This window comes from Ranitomeya imitator, chromosome 10 (genome assembly GCF_032444005.1).
Source record: "Ranitomeya imitator isolate aRanImi1 chromosome 10, aRanImi1.pri, whole genome shotgun sequence".
Lineage (NCBI taxonomy): Eukaryota > Metazoa > Chordata > Amphibia > Anura > Dendrobatidae > Ranitomeya > Ranitomeya imitator.
Window position 1 is genome coordinate 27,315,412 of NC_091291.1, and position 13,796 is coordinate 27,329,207.

Below are 13,796 nucleotides of genomic sequence, written 5' to 3' on the forward strand. Positions count from 1 at the left end.
GTCGTATGTGATGGCATGGCACGTTTTCATAGAGAGCAAATTCTTTGGGGCATCCTGTACAGGTACATTTCTGAAAAACAGTGTCCAGCACAAGTTGTTCGGCACGGAAGAATTTGTGTTTTTGGATATATTTAGTATTGAATGCAAGAAAATTACTTGTAGCAGGAAAAAACAGGTCTTCTACAGCCTTGTGAAAAATTAACTGCAGCCTTACGACCACATAATCACCGGTCTTCATATCTACGAGACTCTTGTCACAATGGGTTTCTAATTTGCCAAAAAAAAGTTGATCAGTAAAGAATCTTTTTAGATTACACTGTGGTTAGATATTATCCTCTATATATAACTTTCCCCATCCTATGACTAAAGGGGCCTATCGAGCCAGAAACGCATAGGTTGTTTCGGTTTCTTTTGCTTTAATCATGGACTAAATAAACTGATTTTACCTGGATGGAATACTGAAACCAAATCCTTTCCTGCCTGTTACCCAGTGCTGTTTTCACCGGTAGGATCGCCACCCTCCAGCATCATTCTCAATCCACCACCTTTCTCAATTTGGTGTGCCTGCATTGAGACTTCCTACCATCCTCTCCATTCCTAGGGGCACCCTAGTCTATCCCTGTCCCCAGAGTTACTCCTGAAGGTGGAGAAGCCGGGTTCACGTGCCTTGCTATATTTCTATATTAAGCCTTATCTGTCCCCCCTCCAGTCAGGTAGGCATGATACCAAAGTGTGTAGGATAACACTAACCAGACAAACAAGGGAAGATGGACAGGGATAAATGAAAATTGCAATCATACAAAATAAACTCACCAAACAGAGTGGAACACAGAGGAGGTATAGGAAGGAGTAACCAAATATAAGAGGACAAGGATGTACACTCAAAAACTCAAAGCAACTATCTCCTGCACAACTCTCCAAACATCTACTCCAAGCATGAACTTTGCCTTCAACTCCTAACCAGGCAGTAAGAACTATCACTGGCAATTCTCAAGTGCCAGTGATGAGCAGATATACCAGGGGAGAGTGGCCAACACTGAACAGCTGAAACAATCCAGGTTGGAGAGCTTTTTGTTCAGCAATGGAGTCTTGCATGGTGAGTGTGTATGCAGGCCATGTAGGTTAAGTGCATTTCTTATAGTTTTCTTAGAAACAATTGTGCCTGCTGATTGCCGGTCTTTCTGTAGCTCTCCACAGGTGGTTCTTGGCTCCTGGAAAACTCTTCTGATAATTCTTTTTACCCCTCAGTCTGAAATCTCGTGAGGAGCACCTGGTTATGGCAGGTTTATAGTGAAACAATATTCTTCCACTTCCGGATTGTGGCCTCCACAGTGTTCACTGGAACCTTCAGTGGTTCAGAAATTCTTTTGTAACCAATGCCATCAGTATGTTTTGTAATAGTAAGGTTGAAAAGGTCTTGAGACAGCTCACCTGTTTTACCCACCATGAGATGTTTATGTGGCACCTAAATGGCAGGATTGCTTTCTAGTTACTGGTAGATTTCAGCTTGTTTTATGACTTCCCATGGCTTTTTGCACCTCTTGCTTCAAATGTGCAATACTTTTTTCCCTGTGTCATTTCTCTTTATTTCACATAACTTCATATACGGAAATCTGTGGTTTGATTTCTGTGCATGTGTGGATTGGATGGGTTGTTACTGACATCAGGTGATAATTTCAAGGCCATAGAACTTACATACACAGAAGGTGCTGAAAACCATGCATATCCTTGTCGCCTGCTCGCGCTGAGCTCAGGGAGACAGGCGATAATGATGAGAGCTGCCTTCAGCACAAAGCACCTGGGAACAGCTGTATGGCTTTTTCCCAGGCGCCAATACGTGTCGCACGGATGACATCCTTGTGCACATGTAAGGCACTTATTTTGTCCGTTCTGTGCAAAAAAAGGATATGCCTGTGTTTTTTTTCACACGCGCACATGGTCCATGTGAAAAACCTGACGTGTGCACACCACCATTGAATACAGTGTGTGTATGTCCCCATTTGTGGTCTTTATAGAAGAGATCGCATAAAGAAATGACGTATGAATGGGGCCTAAATGGGATTCCATGAAGGATATTCTCTCTATGACATTATTATGCCCCAAGTAGATTTACTAACAGAAGTTCATGGCGTAAAATAATCATTTAAGAGATCCACCTTAAAAATAATATTTTTAATTCTTTGCATTCCTTCCAGTCCCTAGAACCTGGTTTCATTGTCTTCATCTGCAAACCTGAAAATTGAAAAACTTCTGAGAAAAGTCCTAGCGAACAAGGCGTGGTGATGCATGATGATGCAACTCACAATGATTCCTACGAGGAGAGTTCATTTTTCTTCCTACTGAACATTTATACTCTGAGCAAGACAATGTACAGAATGAATTCAAGGCATTAACAACATACGGTAAGTGCTTGCGCTTCCTGCAATTACATAGGACTGACCAAAAGTGCAAGCGCAGATGTTCTAATAATATCAATCACACTCATCAGAGATTGTGATCTGATTTACTTAGAGGCAGAGAGAAAAAAAAAAATTTCTCCGAACCGCCGTAAAGAGAAAAAAACATCAGAATTGCATTTTTTTATTTAACCTGTCACCACCCTAAAAAGTGTAATAAGCAATCAAACCCTCATATAGACAAAATTGGTATCAATAAAAACGTCGGCTCACCACGCAAAAATCAAGTCCTCACTCAGCCCCATCAGCAGAAAGATAAAAATGTTATGCCGTAAAAACAAAAATCCTCCAAACAATGGCGAAATTCCATTTTTTTCACCATCACGCTTTGAGTTTTTTTGCCATTTTTCAGTACATTGTATGGTAAAAAAAAAAATGGTGCGTTCAAAACTACAACTCTTGTCGCAAAAATAAAACAAGCAGTCATACGGCTATGTAAAATGGGAAAAGAAAGCTGTGGTCCTTGAAAGAAGGCAATTGAAAAACGAAAGCGCAAAAATGAAAAATTTGGTGAAAAGAAAGTTGTAAAAGAAAAAAAAAAAGGTAACCATTAGTCGCCCCGCGTTCATGTCACTAGTGCGTGGAATGACACAACAGATTGACAGCGGCATGTAGCAAGTCAACAGCCGTGGGAGGTTAGAGGCAGATGATGGCTGAACAATTCAGCCATCATCTGCCAGGAAAGATACGGGCTCGGCGTGGGAGCCCGTATCCATGTCGGGGACAAGAAATATGATGTAAAGGGGTTAATCAACCACCACAATTCTTACTCCAGCCAGGTAAGGTATGACACAACTAATCATGAATTAGAAAAGCGGGTGTTTCCACGCCCTGTCCTAACCTTGTCTTGCCCCAGCTCTGCCTATGAGTTTGTTGAAGCTTACGGGAAACAGCGAACAGTGGCAAAATGGTTGCGCAACCTTGAATTCCGCAAACACTTTGAGACTTTCCAAAGTGTTTTTTGCCGTATTTCTGGTGTAAACATTTTGATGAACCGTGACCATTGTTTTCATGCAATAGAGAAAAGTAATATGGTAAAATCTTTTCAAGGAATTAGGATAATGTTCAGTTGAATACCTAGAAATTGTGCATCTGTAAAACCTACTACTGCCAGAAAGAACTGGTCCATAGCTGAACAGTTGTTACGTCTTCGAGAATTTGACTGCCTCAGGGCCGACTCTTCTGTTATTATTACTGAGTGGTTCAAGTTACACCTGAAGTGACCAAGATCTCATATGCAGAAATCCTCCAGTCATTTCATGTATTTGTATCGGTGTCCACAGATATAGCAAACCTATGAGAAAAAAAAAACATTGTCAAAAAGACACATCGGACCCTCAATCAATAGGTGAAGACTGGGAAATGATGCAATAGACACAAGGAAATGATCTTCTCTAAGGCTACTTTCACACTAGCGTCGGAATCTCCCCGTCGCAATGCGTCGGGCAGAGATTCCGACGCTAGTGTTTAACGCCCTGCACAACGGAGGCAGCGGATGCATTTCTCCGGCGCATCCGCTGCCCCATTGTGAGGTGCGGGGAGGTGGGGGCGGAGTTCCGGCCGCGCATGCGCGGTCGGAAAAAGCGGTCCGTCAGGAGCAAAAAACGTTACATGTAGCGGTTTTTGCTCCAGACGGTCCGCCAAAGCACGACGCATCCGTCGCACGACGGATGCGACGTGTGGCAATCCGTCGCAATGCGTCGTCAATACAAGTCTATGGGGAAAAAACGCATCCTGCAAGCACTTTTGCAGGAATGCGTTTTTTCTGCAAAATGACGCATTGTGACGGATTGCAGTTAACGCTAGTGTGAAAGTAGCCTAACCGGTCAGTATCTGAGCCAAGGTTTTAATTGGGCATTTTCATCCAATGTCTCGTATATGTCATTACTTGGGTTCCTTACAATATTACCAGGCAAGAAAAGAAGTCTAATCTGAGTCAAAGTAGTACAGTGTTATGGACTGACCAGAGGTGGAGTAGTGGTATTGAAACCACGGGGGGCAGCACCGGCATGTAGCATAATCAGGAATAGCCAAGGGGTCGCTACACAGGAGCAGCAATGTAGTTTAAAGGATCGGCAGGTAGCGTAAGTAGGTATAGCCGAGGAGTCGGGACACAGAGCAGCAGTATAATCTTGGAGTGAGGGAGCAGGTGAAAGAAATCTTGACTAAAGGCTGGGAGCTCAATAATCTCACAAGGAAGGAATTTCTATGTCCGGGTTGAGTAAGTTGTTCAATCAGGGTGTAGCCAATCAGGAACTTAGGGTGAAGACAATGAGGAACCACACGAGTATTTGCATCTGGGTTTGCAATGAACTGTCCAGTGAGCTCAATAGCACAAAAGAAAGAGCTGCTGCCTGGTGCACAGGAGCTGCTGGGTTCCAATCCCAACACCCAGAATACCAGATCAGGGATTATCACGACACGTGGGCTGAGCTTGGAAAAATATGAAATCTTCGCAATAATCAAGCGCTATGAATATCCAGGATCGCAGTGCTAGCCAGTAGATAGAAAAATATTAAAATTTGAGAGTCCTCAGTGGTTGATACCATCATTTCAGTTAGCCATTCAAAGAGTAACGAATTGCAAGTCACATGACTTATCTATTGCATTATTCCTGTGTCCTCTTGTGCATAAATGTGACTCTTCAGATTTTGTTATTCTTTGCCCGATGAAGAGACCTGTGTAGTCTCGAAAGCTTGCAATTTGTTACTAGCTTTTCAGTTAGCCATTAAAAAGGTATCAACCACTGAGGACTCTCAAATTTAAAGAGAAGCTTTAAGAATTTGTGGTTGGAATGTGGGGTGAAGGTAACAGCATATATTATGCTCTTGCGTCTTACACCTCTTTGGTCATGAGGATTTGTTGCTTTAAGACAATGATATGTCTGTCCAAATTTCTGAATGTTATGCTGATCCACCAAGCTATTGGTATTAATAAATTGGCCACTAACCTTTGCACAGGCCATTTTTTACCATCACACTTTGGTATGTGTGCTTCTGTCTCCAGCCATTTTGTACCCTCACACTTTTGTATGTGTGCTTCTAAGTCTCCAGCCATTTTGTACCCTCACACTTTTGTATGTGTGCTTCTAAGTCTCCAGCCATTTTGTACCCTGACACTTGCGTTTGTGTGCTTCTTGTCTCATCAGCTGAAGTTTGTCCACCCAGAAACAGCTTTAGTGAACCCTGTGAACATTTGCTTAACAATGTAAAACCCACTACTCTGACCAGTTTTGAAAAAAAGAAGGCAGAATTAGCAGGAAGAAATTGTTGAGGGTTTCCTGTAGTTGAAAAACAGGTTGGTCAACTGGTTGTAGAATATACAGTAACTGAGTTATTTTAATAAATAGTCAAAAAGGACTGCTGGGATAATTTAGTAATTCAAATCTGTTAATTCTTTCACTCTGGTCCCCAAAATGCATTTTTCAAAGCTTTTTATGTATGTGTAGGTGCTTAACACTACAGCTTTTCTTGCTTCATGTGGTGGCAATCGGGGTAACAGTTTTTGGGGTTGATGTCAGCTGTGTAATGTCAGCTGGCATCAAACCCGTGGGGATAGCGATGGAGAGGCATCTATCAGACACCTCTATTAGTAACCCCATATTTAAAAATAAAAATACACCCACGCGCAAAAAAAAAAAACCACACACAGCACCAAGACAATTGGGAACAGCCGAAGCTAAGCACCAGAATTGGTGCATCTAAAGGATGCACCATTCCTGGGGTAGCTGAGGGCCTTTCCTATTAGGCTGGAAAAGGGGCCAATATCCATGTACTTTCCCAGCCTATTAATATCAATCACCAACTGTCTGCTTTGCCTTAGCTGGCGATTAAAAATAAAGTGTACCCCATGTCATTTTTTTAGGGTCCCCCCCCCCCCCATTTTTAATAACTAGCAAAGGCAAAGCAGACTGATATTAACGGGCTGGGAAGGTCCATGGATATTGGCCCTTTCCCAGCATAATAAAACCAGCTCACAGCTGTCTTCTTTCCCTTGGATGGTTATTAAAAATAGGGAACACCCCATGTCATTTTTTTCATTTATTTATTTACTAACAAGTACAGTAAAGTACACACGTAAGTCATTGCTCCACTCTCCACTAGGACCTCTGCCTCCTGGTTCAAGATTATTCTTTTTTATATTTTTTATTCTGTTATTTTAAGTAATTTTTCTATTCACGTTTGTTTGCAGGGCAATTGTCCTGCTCATATGCCCATTGTGGTTCCTTCTGCAGCCCCCTAGCCCTTACTATGACCATTTTACTGTATGTAACCCCTTTCTCATGTACTGCACCATGGAATTAATGGTGCTATATAAATAAATAATAATAATAATAATTTTACAGCACCAAAGTTCGGTGAATTAATGCAATATCTTTCAACCCAAATTGTCAGTGTCCAAATTAAATTCCATCTATTAAGCTGACTGTACCTTAGAGAGTTCATTTGTATGAAAGAATCCATTGCGGCAATTTGTTCATGTGTTGACACCTTTTCATGTCAGTGAAGGGTGTCATTTTGTGACCTCCATAAAAATAACTTGCATTTTGGAAAAACCCCAAGGGACGTGTTAATAGAGAAGCCAATATCTGGTGGGGGGGGGTCATACAGGTTTTTCTCCTTAAAGAATGACTGTCACAGTTCAGATAATGACTAAAAGAATTACAGTATACCAATTCAACTGCAAATAAGGTCTAACAGAAGCTTAGTGGTTATAGATTCACATAAGGTGGCACTTTAATTTAAGAGGTTCGATAAAAAAATTTGCCCAAAAAACTAAATGGATAGATAAAGTAATACCTGGCTCACTGATGTTCTGACACTCTCAATCTGTTGCAGTCAATTCCCCACCAGATTCTACTTAATACTGCAGCAATGACGTCCTGACTCGGGGCACGTCACCGCTACAAACAGTTATTGACTGCGGCAGTGACCTGCTGCAACCAATTGCTGGTTGAGACTTCGATGCTGCGATGAAGCATTGTCCTGCAGAAAAATCACGGCTTTCTTGAAACTTTTTTTCCTGTACCACTGCTCGAAGAAAGTGTCTTCTAAACTCTGGCGGCAGGTTTGGGAGTTGATTTTATGTCCATCTTGAACCCAAAAATACCAGCCCACGAGTGTGAACCTCCACCGTTCCGGTGTCTGAGTAGAAGTGGAGGTTTTTGCCTGTGCTATAGAAGGGTTAATAGTTTGCCTTTACTTGCCTTTTGCCTTTAATTGCTAGAATTACTAGAATCTGTTGATGCAGTAGTCTGATGGTCTCCGCTTCAAGGAGACTACACTTCTTATCATGTATGTTCTCAATAGTCAGCCACAACGTTCTTGATACGTGGTGAGGAATAAAGGTCAGTGTGACCCTGGGTGATGGTGGGACTACATGAATTACATTGAGAATTACATTTGTTGTAAATGGTATAAAATATTGCCTCTTGCTGCATTACATCAGATAAAAGTGACTTGCTCCCAGAATATGTGTGAGGTGTCTTTTTGTCTCTAAGCGAGGTTGTAAAATGGTGGGCGTAACCTCCTGATTTGGCCTCACTAGTGATCTGTCAAGTCTTACATTGGGTCAGAACGAAAACAGCTACGACACCTGTTACTTATCCAGCCATGGGCCCATCCATCTAGTCTATCTAGAATCACTCTCATCTCATTAGTTTATAAAACCTTTGAACAATCAGTCTCCAGATATTTGTAAAGACGATACCCATGGTAGAGCGCAGCATGAGAAGCACTAGGTGGTTTAATTGGGAAGTTTCAATGAAAGGTGGGGGGATTAGCCTCTCACCTGGAAGGGTTGTGCACCCCTGCACAATTCCGGTAGCAGCACTCCTGCTCTGTTGCTCCAGGACCGCTCCTGTGCTGTGCTTCCTGATCTGGTCACCTGGGCCCATAGTAAGATGATGCCTCTACACAGGATGTGACATCACTTCAGGTCCTGTTTTCTGGAGATGAACTCTATGGCCCCAAGCTGCTCCAGCCACAATATCAACGTTTTTTGGAAAAAATCTGTATGTGGTCAATCTAAGGAGCACTATGGCTATAGAGCACACTGCAATAGAAAGTTGGTAAACAAACCTTTTATTAAATGACTACGCATTTCGGCAGCGGGCTGCTACCTTCCTCAGGTAATTCCACCTGAGGAAGGTAGCAGCCCGCTGCCGAAATGTTTGTTTACCACCTTTCTATTGCAGTGTGCTCTATAGCCATAGTGCTCCTTAAATTGACCACATACATATTTTTTCCCAAAAAAATCCAGATTTTTCTTTGGCCTAGTCTTGATGTTTCCACTTCTGTGTCTTGTACTTCAGGCCACCAGGGAGGTGGTACCTTTATGCATTGTTTGAGAGATTGTCAAGGAATTTAAGCAATTTGCTTGCCCAACATCATTGCCAGCGATTGGAGCAGAGGAGAGCATATGTGGCCACATCTCCATTCCCACCAGGGCATTTCACAGCCACGTTCTTGCTCCTGATGGAGATCCTAGAGGTCGGAACCTCACTGATGAGCAAGGTATTCCCTATCTTGTGTGATTAATAATTTCCAATGTAGGGGATAACTATTTAAAATGCATATATGGCTACTCTACCTAAGGTTCACATAAAAATGTAAGACCTCCTGACTCAACGAAAAGTTGTCAAATCTCTTAAGAGTCGTAGAAGCCTCAAGGGACCTCCCAGTAAGCAACGCTCCTTTAATATTTTCTGTGCGCGGTGCTTCATCTGATTGAGTCCTGTTGACCAGATGGGCAAACGGGGTGTGGAACAGGGGCACGGTTATGCAACAAAGATTTTGGAGTCTCCCACATGACCAATTGAAAAGTTAACAAGTATGACATCCAAATTCTGATGTCTTATTTGCTCTTGATATCTGCCGATAGTTTTGCAATCGAGCTGTAATTGCTTTTTCCACAATCTCTGTAGCTAAATCCCTATGTACAATGTGGTACAGAAGAGGGTTCCTTGCGCTGTCATTATAAATTCTGGATTTTTCTGGTTCCACTTATGCAAAAAGCAAATGGTGATAATTGTCTATCCAGATTGTTGAAACATCCTATCTGTGCCGAGAAAGCAGAAGAACCCGTTTGGGAGGCGCTCGGGATCTTGACTAGAGTCAACCGGTTCCTACATCCCTGGACCAATTTGAAAAATGACAGATCTTGACAACCTGAATAGTTCACAGTAGAGGTCCTGCACTTTTTTTTTTTTTTTACAGTAGATAAACGCTGGCTGAACACGTGATAAAATAGAATCAATTTACAGATTTTTACTACATTTCAATGAATTTAGCATTTAACAAAAACAAAAATAAGATGCAAAACGTGACTCGAATGATTTGTGACATTGGGAGCCCAGCACTAAGCAGAGCAAAGCATATATGGTTTGTATAGAGTTCCTCCGTAAGTCAATTGTTTTTAACGATGAGCTCTTTAAAGCCTTAAATGGTTATTCCTGGGATTAGAAGTTAAAGGGCTTGTCTGTGCATAACTTATAGATCGTCGATCCATCAATATCATCAGCGAGGGTCTGACACTCAGCACCCTATCCAACAGCTGTTATTTGCTCCGCTGGACATCAGATGGAAACACTTTGAATATAGCTGCAAAGCTATCTCCTCCACCCTTATTCGTTCCTCACACAACCGCCTCCAAGATTTCTCCCGAATATCCCCCATCCTCTGGAATTCCACGCCTCAACAGGTCCGACTATGAACCACCCTTGGACCCTTCAGATGGAACCTGAAAACCCATCTCTTCAGGAAAGCCTACAGCCTGCAATAACCATTCTGCCGCCTCACCAACCACCCGAGCCGCTGCCGCATCACCAACCACCCGAGCTGCCGCTTCGCCACCGCTTCGCAACCGCCAGAGCTGCCACCTCACCAACCACCCAAGCCGCTGCCACGTCATCAACCACTCGAGCTGCCGCCTCACCACCACCAGAGCTGCCGCCTCACCAACCACCCGTGTCCAGAGAAAAATGACGTGCACACTGCAAGATTCAAGAAAATAGGTGCAGGCTGGACATCCAAAGTCAAATGTAAAAGAGAAAACAGCCGCACTCAGATATTTGCTTTATATGCTGAAAGATTTGTTGCTTTATTCACGTGTACTAACATCATCAAGTAATTTAAAGAAATAGTAGCTGCGGACAACAAGGTTAACGTTTCGACCAGGTATGGTCTTAGTCAAAACCTCACTTAAGTAAGGAAAATGGAAAAAAGGTTTTACAGGAAGAGAGTCCCAGTGGGGCGGTTCCGGTCAAGATTTAGGAACAGAGTGTCCGTCTAATTGGTGATGCAATCACCAACCACCCGAGCTGCCGCCTCACCAACCACTCGAGCTACCGCCTCATCACCACCCGAGTTGCTGCTTCACCACCACCAGAGCTGCCACACCTTCGACCTCCTGTCTCTTCCCCATTATTCCGTAGAATGTAAGTCCGCAACGACAGGGTCCTTTCCCCTCTGTACCAGTCTGTCACTGTAAATTTGTTTCCTGTAAACGATATCTATAACCCTGTATGTAACCCCTTTCTCATGTACAGCACCATGGAATTAATGGTGCTATATAAATAAAAATAATAATAATAATAATAATAATACAAAGCATGGCTTCATTTAACGTGTAGCTGCTGCTGCCACGTGCTGCAGAACAGCTCCTTTTACAAGTATAGAAGCTGTTGTGCAGGGTATCAGCCCCTGAGCAGGTGCCGGGTGTTGACCTCCCAACAATCTAATATTAATGACCTATCCTATCAGACGATAAGGTGATAACTTGCGGTTCTAAAGCTCCAAGATTCTGTCTCGGAATAAAGTCATGGGAAAGTATACTTGACTATAAAAGATAATGAAAGAAGCAGTGGCATGGATGCCTGGCCAACGCTTCATTCAGAAGAGTGAATTCAAAGTTCTGGATTGATGGGTTTGCAGTGGCCGGACCGCCACCAAATTTTCTACTTTTACTATTGTGAATAATGCTTTACGGATGCAGCAAATTTTATTCTTCTTCACATTCCAAAAACAGTAATGCATTACATGTTTTAAAGGCAGAGGCGTAGAAAGGGTTTCAGCTCAGAGGGATAGAAACAACCGAGTAGGCCTCTAACCGGTAACCCTGATTACAACTATGGTGGCACACCGGAATAGTGGGTGTAGTGTAGGGGAACCTCAGCAGACGACCCTTCTCTTACTGAAAATCTCCATACAAAGATTAACACTGATATTACCTGATTATGGTGACCATGTAGTGGGAGATACCAGTCCTGCAGAACATATAGGAGATTACAGCACAGTTATTGATGGTGATTCTTTCTGTTGTAGTATTTCACTTTTCCCTTCTTTTCCAGACCACCATGACTTCTTCCAGCCACGACTCGCATGCAGAGAGCACAACGAAGACGCATTTGATTTCTCACATTTCTTGCACCGTCCCCATCTGTTCCCAACCTGGACTTTTGAGATTTGGAGGAAAGTTTCCACTCATTGTCTGCTCCAAAAACTCCTTTAAAAAAACTGTGTGCACATTGCGGCTCACACAAAAAAATGTTTTTACCATGGATCCACTTTAAAATACTACTTAAAGACTGACTCAAAAATCAATTGAAAACTCTTTCTACTGAATTCTATGGAAAAATCGATTTTGCTGGTTATAGGAGTTTTGGGGGCACTTTTTTTTTTTATACATGTGAAGAGGTTTTGAAAAAGACCCAATGGGATTAAAAAGGTGTATGTCACCTCTGTTAGGTGTCGAGTTCCCGCCTCTGCACAGGGGGAAACTCGAACCATCTCCGCTGCGGTCTCCCATTCTTCTCCAGCCGCAGTGGAGTCTGCTCAGCGGAGACGTCGGTCCCAGCGTATCGCTCAGGCCGGTTACACACGTCAGTGGCTCCGGTACGTGAGGTGACAGTTTCCTCACGTACCGGAGACACTGACTCACGTAGACACATTGAAATCAATGTGTCTCTGCACATGTCAGCGTGTTTTCACGGACCGTGTGTCCGTGTGCAAAACACGGAGACATGTCAGGGTTCGTGGGAGCGCACAAATTACACGGACCCATTAAAGTCAATGGGTCCGTGTAAAACACGTACCGCACACGGACGCTGTCCATGTGCAGTCCGTGTGCCGTGCAGGAGACAGCGCTACAGTAAGCGCTGTCCCCCCAGCGTGGTGCTGAAGCCGCCATTCATATCTTCTCTCCAGCAGCGTTCGCTGGAAAGAAGATATGAAAAATCCTTTTTTTTTTTTATTCATGTTTTAAATAAAGATCCCTGTCCCCTCCCCCCTCCCACCCCCTGTGCGCCCGCCCGCTGTTAATAAAATACTCACCCGGCTCCCTCGCAGCGTCCTGTCCTCGCGGCAGCTTCTCCTGTATGAGCGGTCACGTGGTGCCGCCCATTACAGTCATGAATATGCGGCTCCACCTCCCATAGGGGTGGAGCCGCATATTCATGACTCTAACAACCTCTTTCAAACAGATTCTAAAGGAAACTTCTTCAAACTTTGTCCTGGCCAATCCTTCAGAGAAAAAAATCCCAAAGTTTTCACAGCAGCTTCAAGAAATGGAAAAACTTTCAACTCCACCCCACGCAAAAAAAAAGCTGAATTTTGAAGTTTACACTTAAAAGAAATTATAGTTTTGGAATTCCTCAGAAAAAAATAGTGTGAACATAGCTTTAGGTTATGTAAACAGGGAGTTTTTTTTTGGAGTTTTTGGAACAGAATCTACAAGTTATTGATTTTTTATTTTTTTTTTTGCTCAGTTTTGGCTTAAAAAACTCAGCCTATTAGGCCATTCTTGTATGTCCATTTCACCCTATAGAAATAATGCTATATAATTTATAAACAGAGGATGACGTGGTGAATTACGATACTGGGGAGTAAAAGGGAGCTTTAAAAAAAAAAAAAAAGTTTAGAAAAATAAAAATCTAAAGCTAAAAAAAACGATTAAAGTAATTTTTGAGATAAAAAAAAAAAGAAACAAGAAAAAAAGAACTGCATGTAATTAAATAAGGACCTATACAGTCATTTGTAAATATTTCCCATGGATATCCAATTAACAGCTGATTGCAGCGCCATCTCCTGGCAAATTTAATTAAGACAGCTCTCGCTATATTAAAAAATGAAACTGCATATACATCAAAATATATATTTTTGTCGCTATTTTCTAGACCGCTAATATTTTCATTTTTATAGCACTAGAGCTGGGTCTACGCTTATTTTTACTTTTTTATATACCGTTTTGGGGGAGGTACAACATTGTGAACACTTTTTTATTTTATTTTTTTAGCAGTGTTCTGAAGACTGGGGGAAAAAAATGCAATTCTTAATTTCTAGT

General features: G+C 42.4%; 1 long non-coding RNA gene across 1 annotated transcript in view; it reads left to right on the forward strand.

Annotated features, from left to right (window-relative positions):
- The window catches only part of LOC138651122 (uncharacterized), a 30,598-nt gene extending 17,800 nt beyond the window's left edge, over positions 1–12,798 (forward strand). The window contains exons 6-7 of the long non-coding RNA XR_011315437.1: positions 2,196–2,402; positions 11,806–12,798. This is a non-coding gene — a long non-coding RNA (uncharacterized lncRNA). The remainder of the gene's footprint in view (positions 1–2,195; positions 2,403–11,805) is intronic.
- Positions 12,799–13,796: the final 998 nt, after the last annotated feature.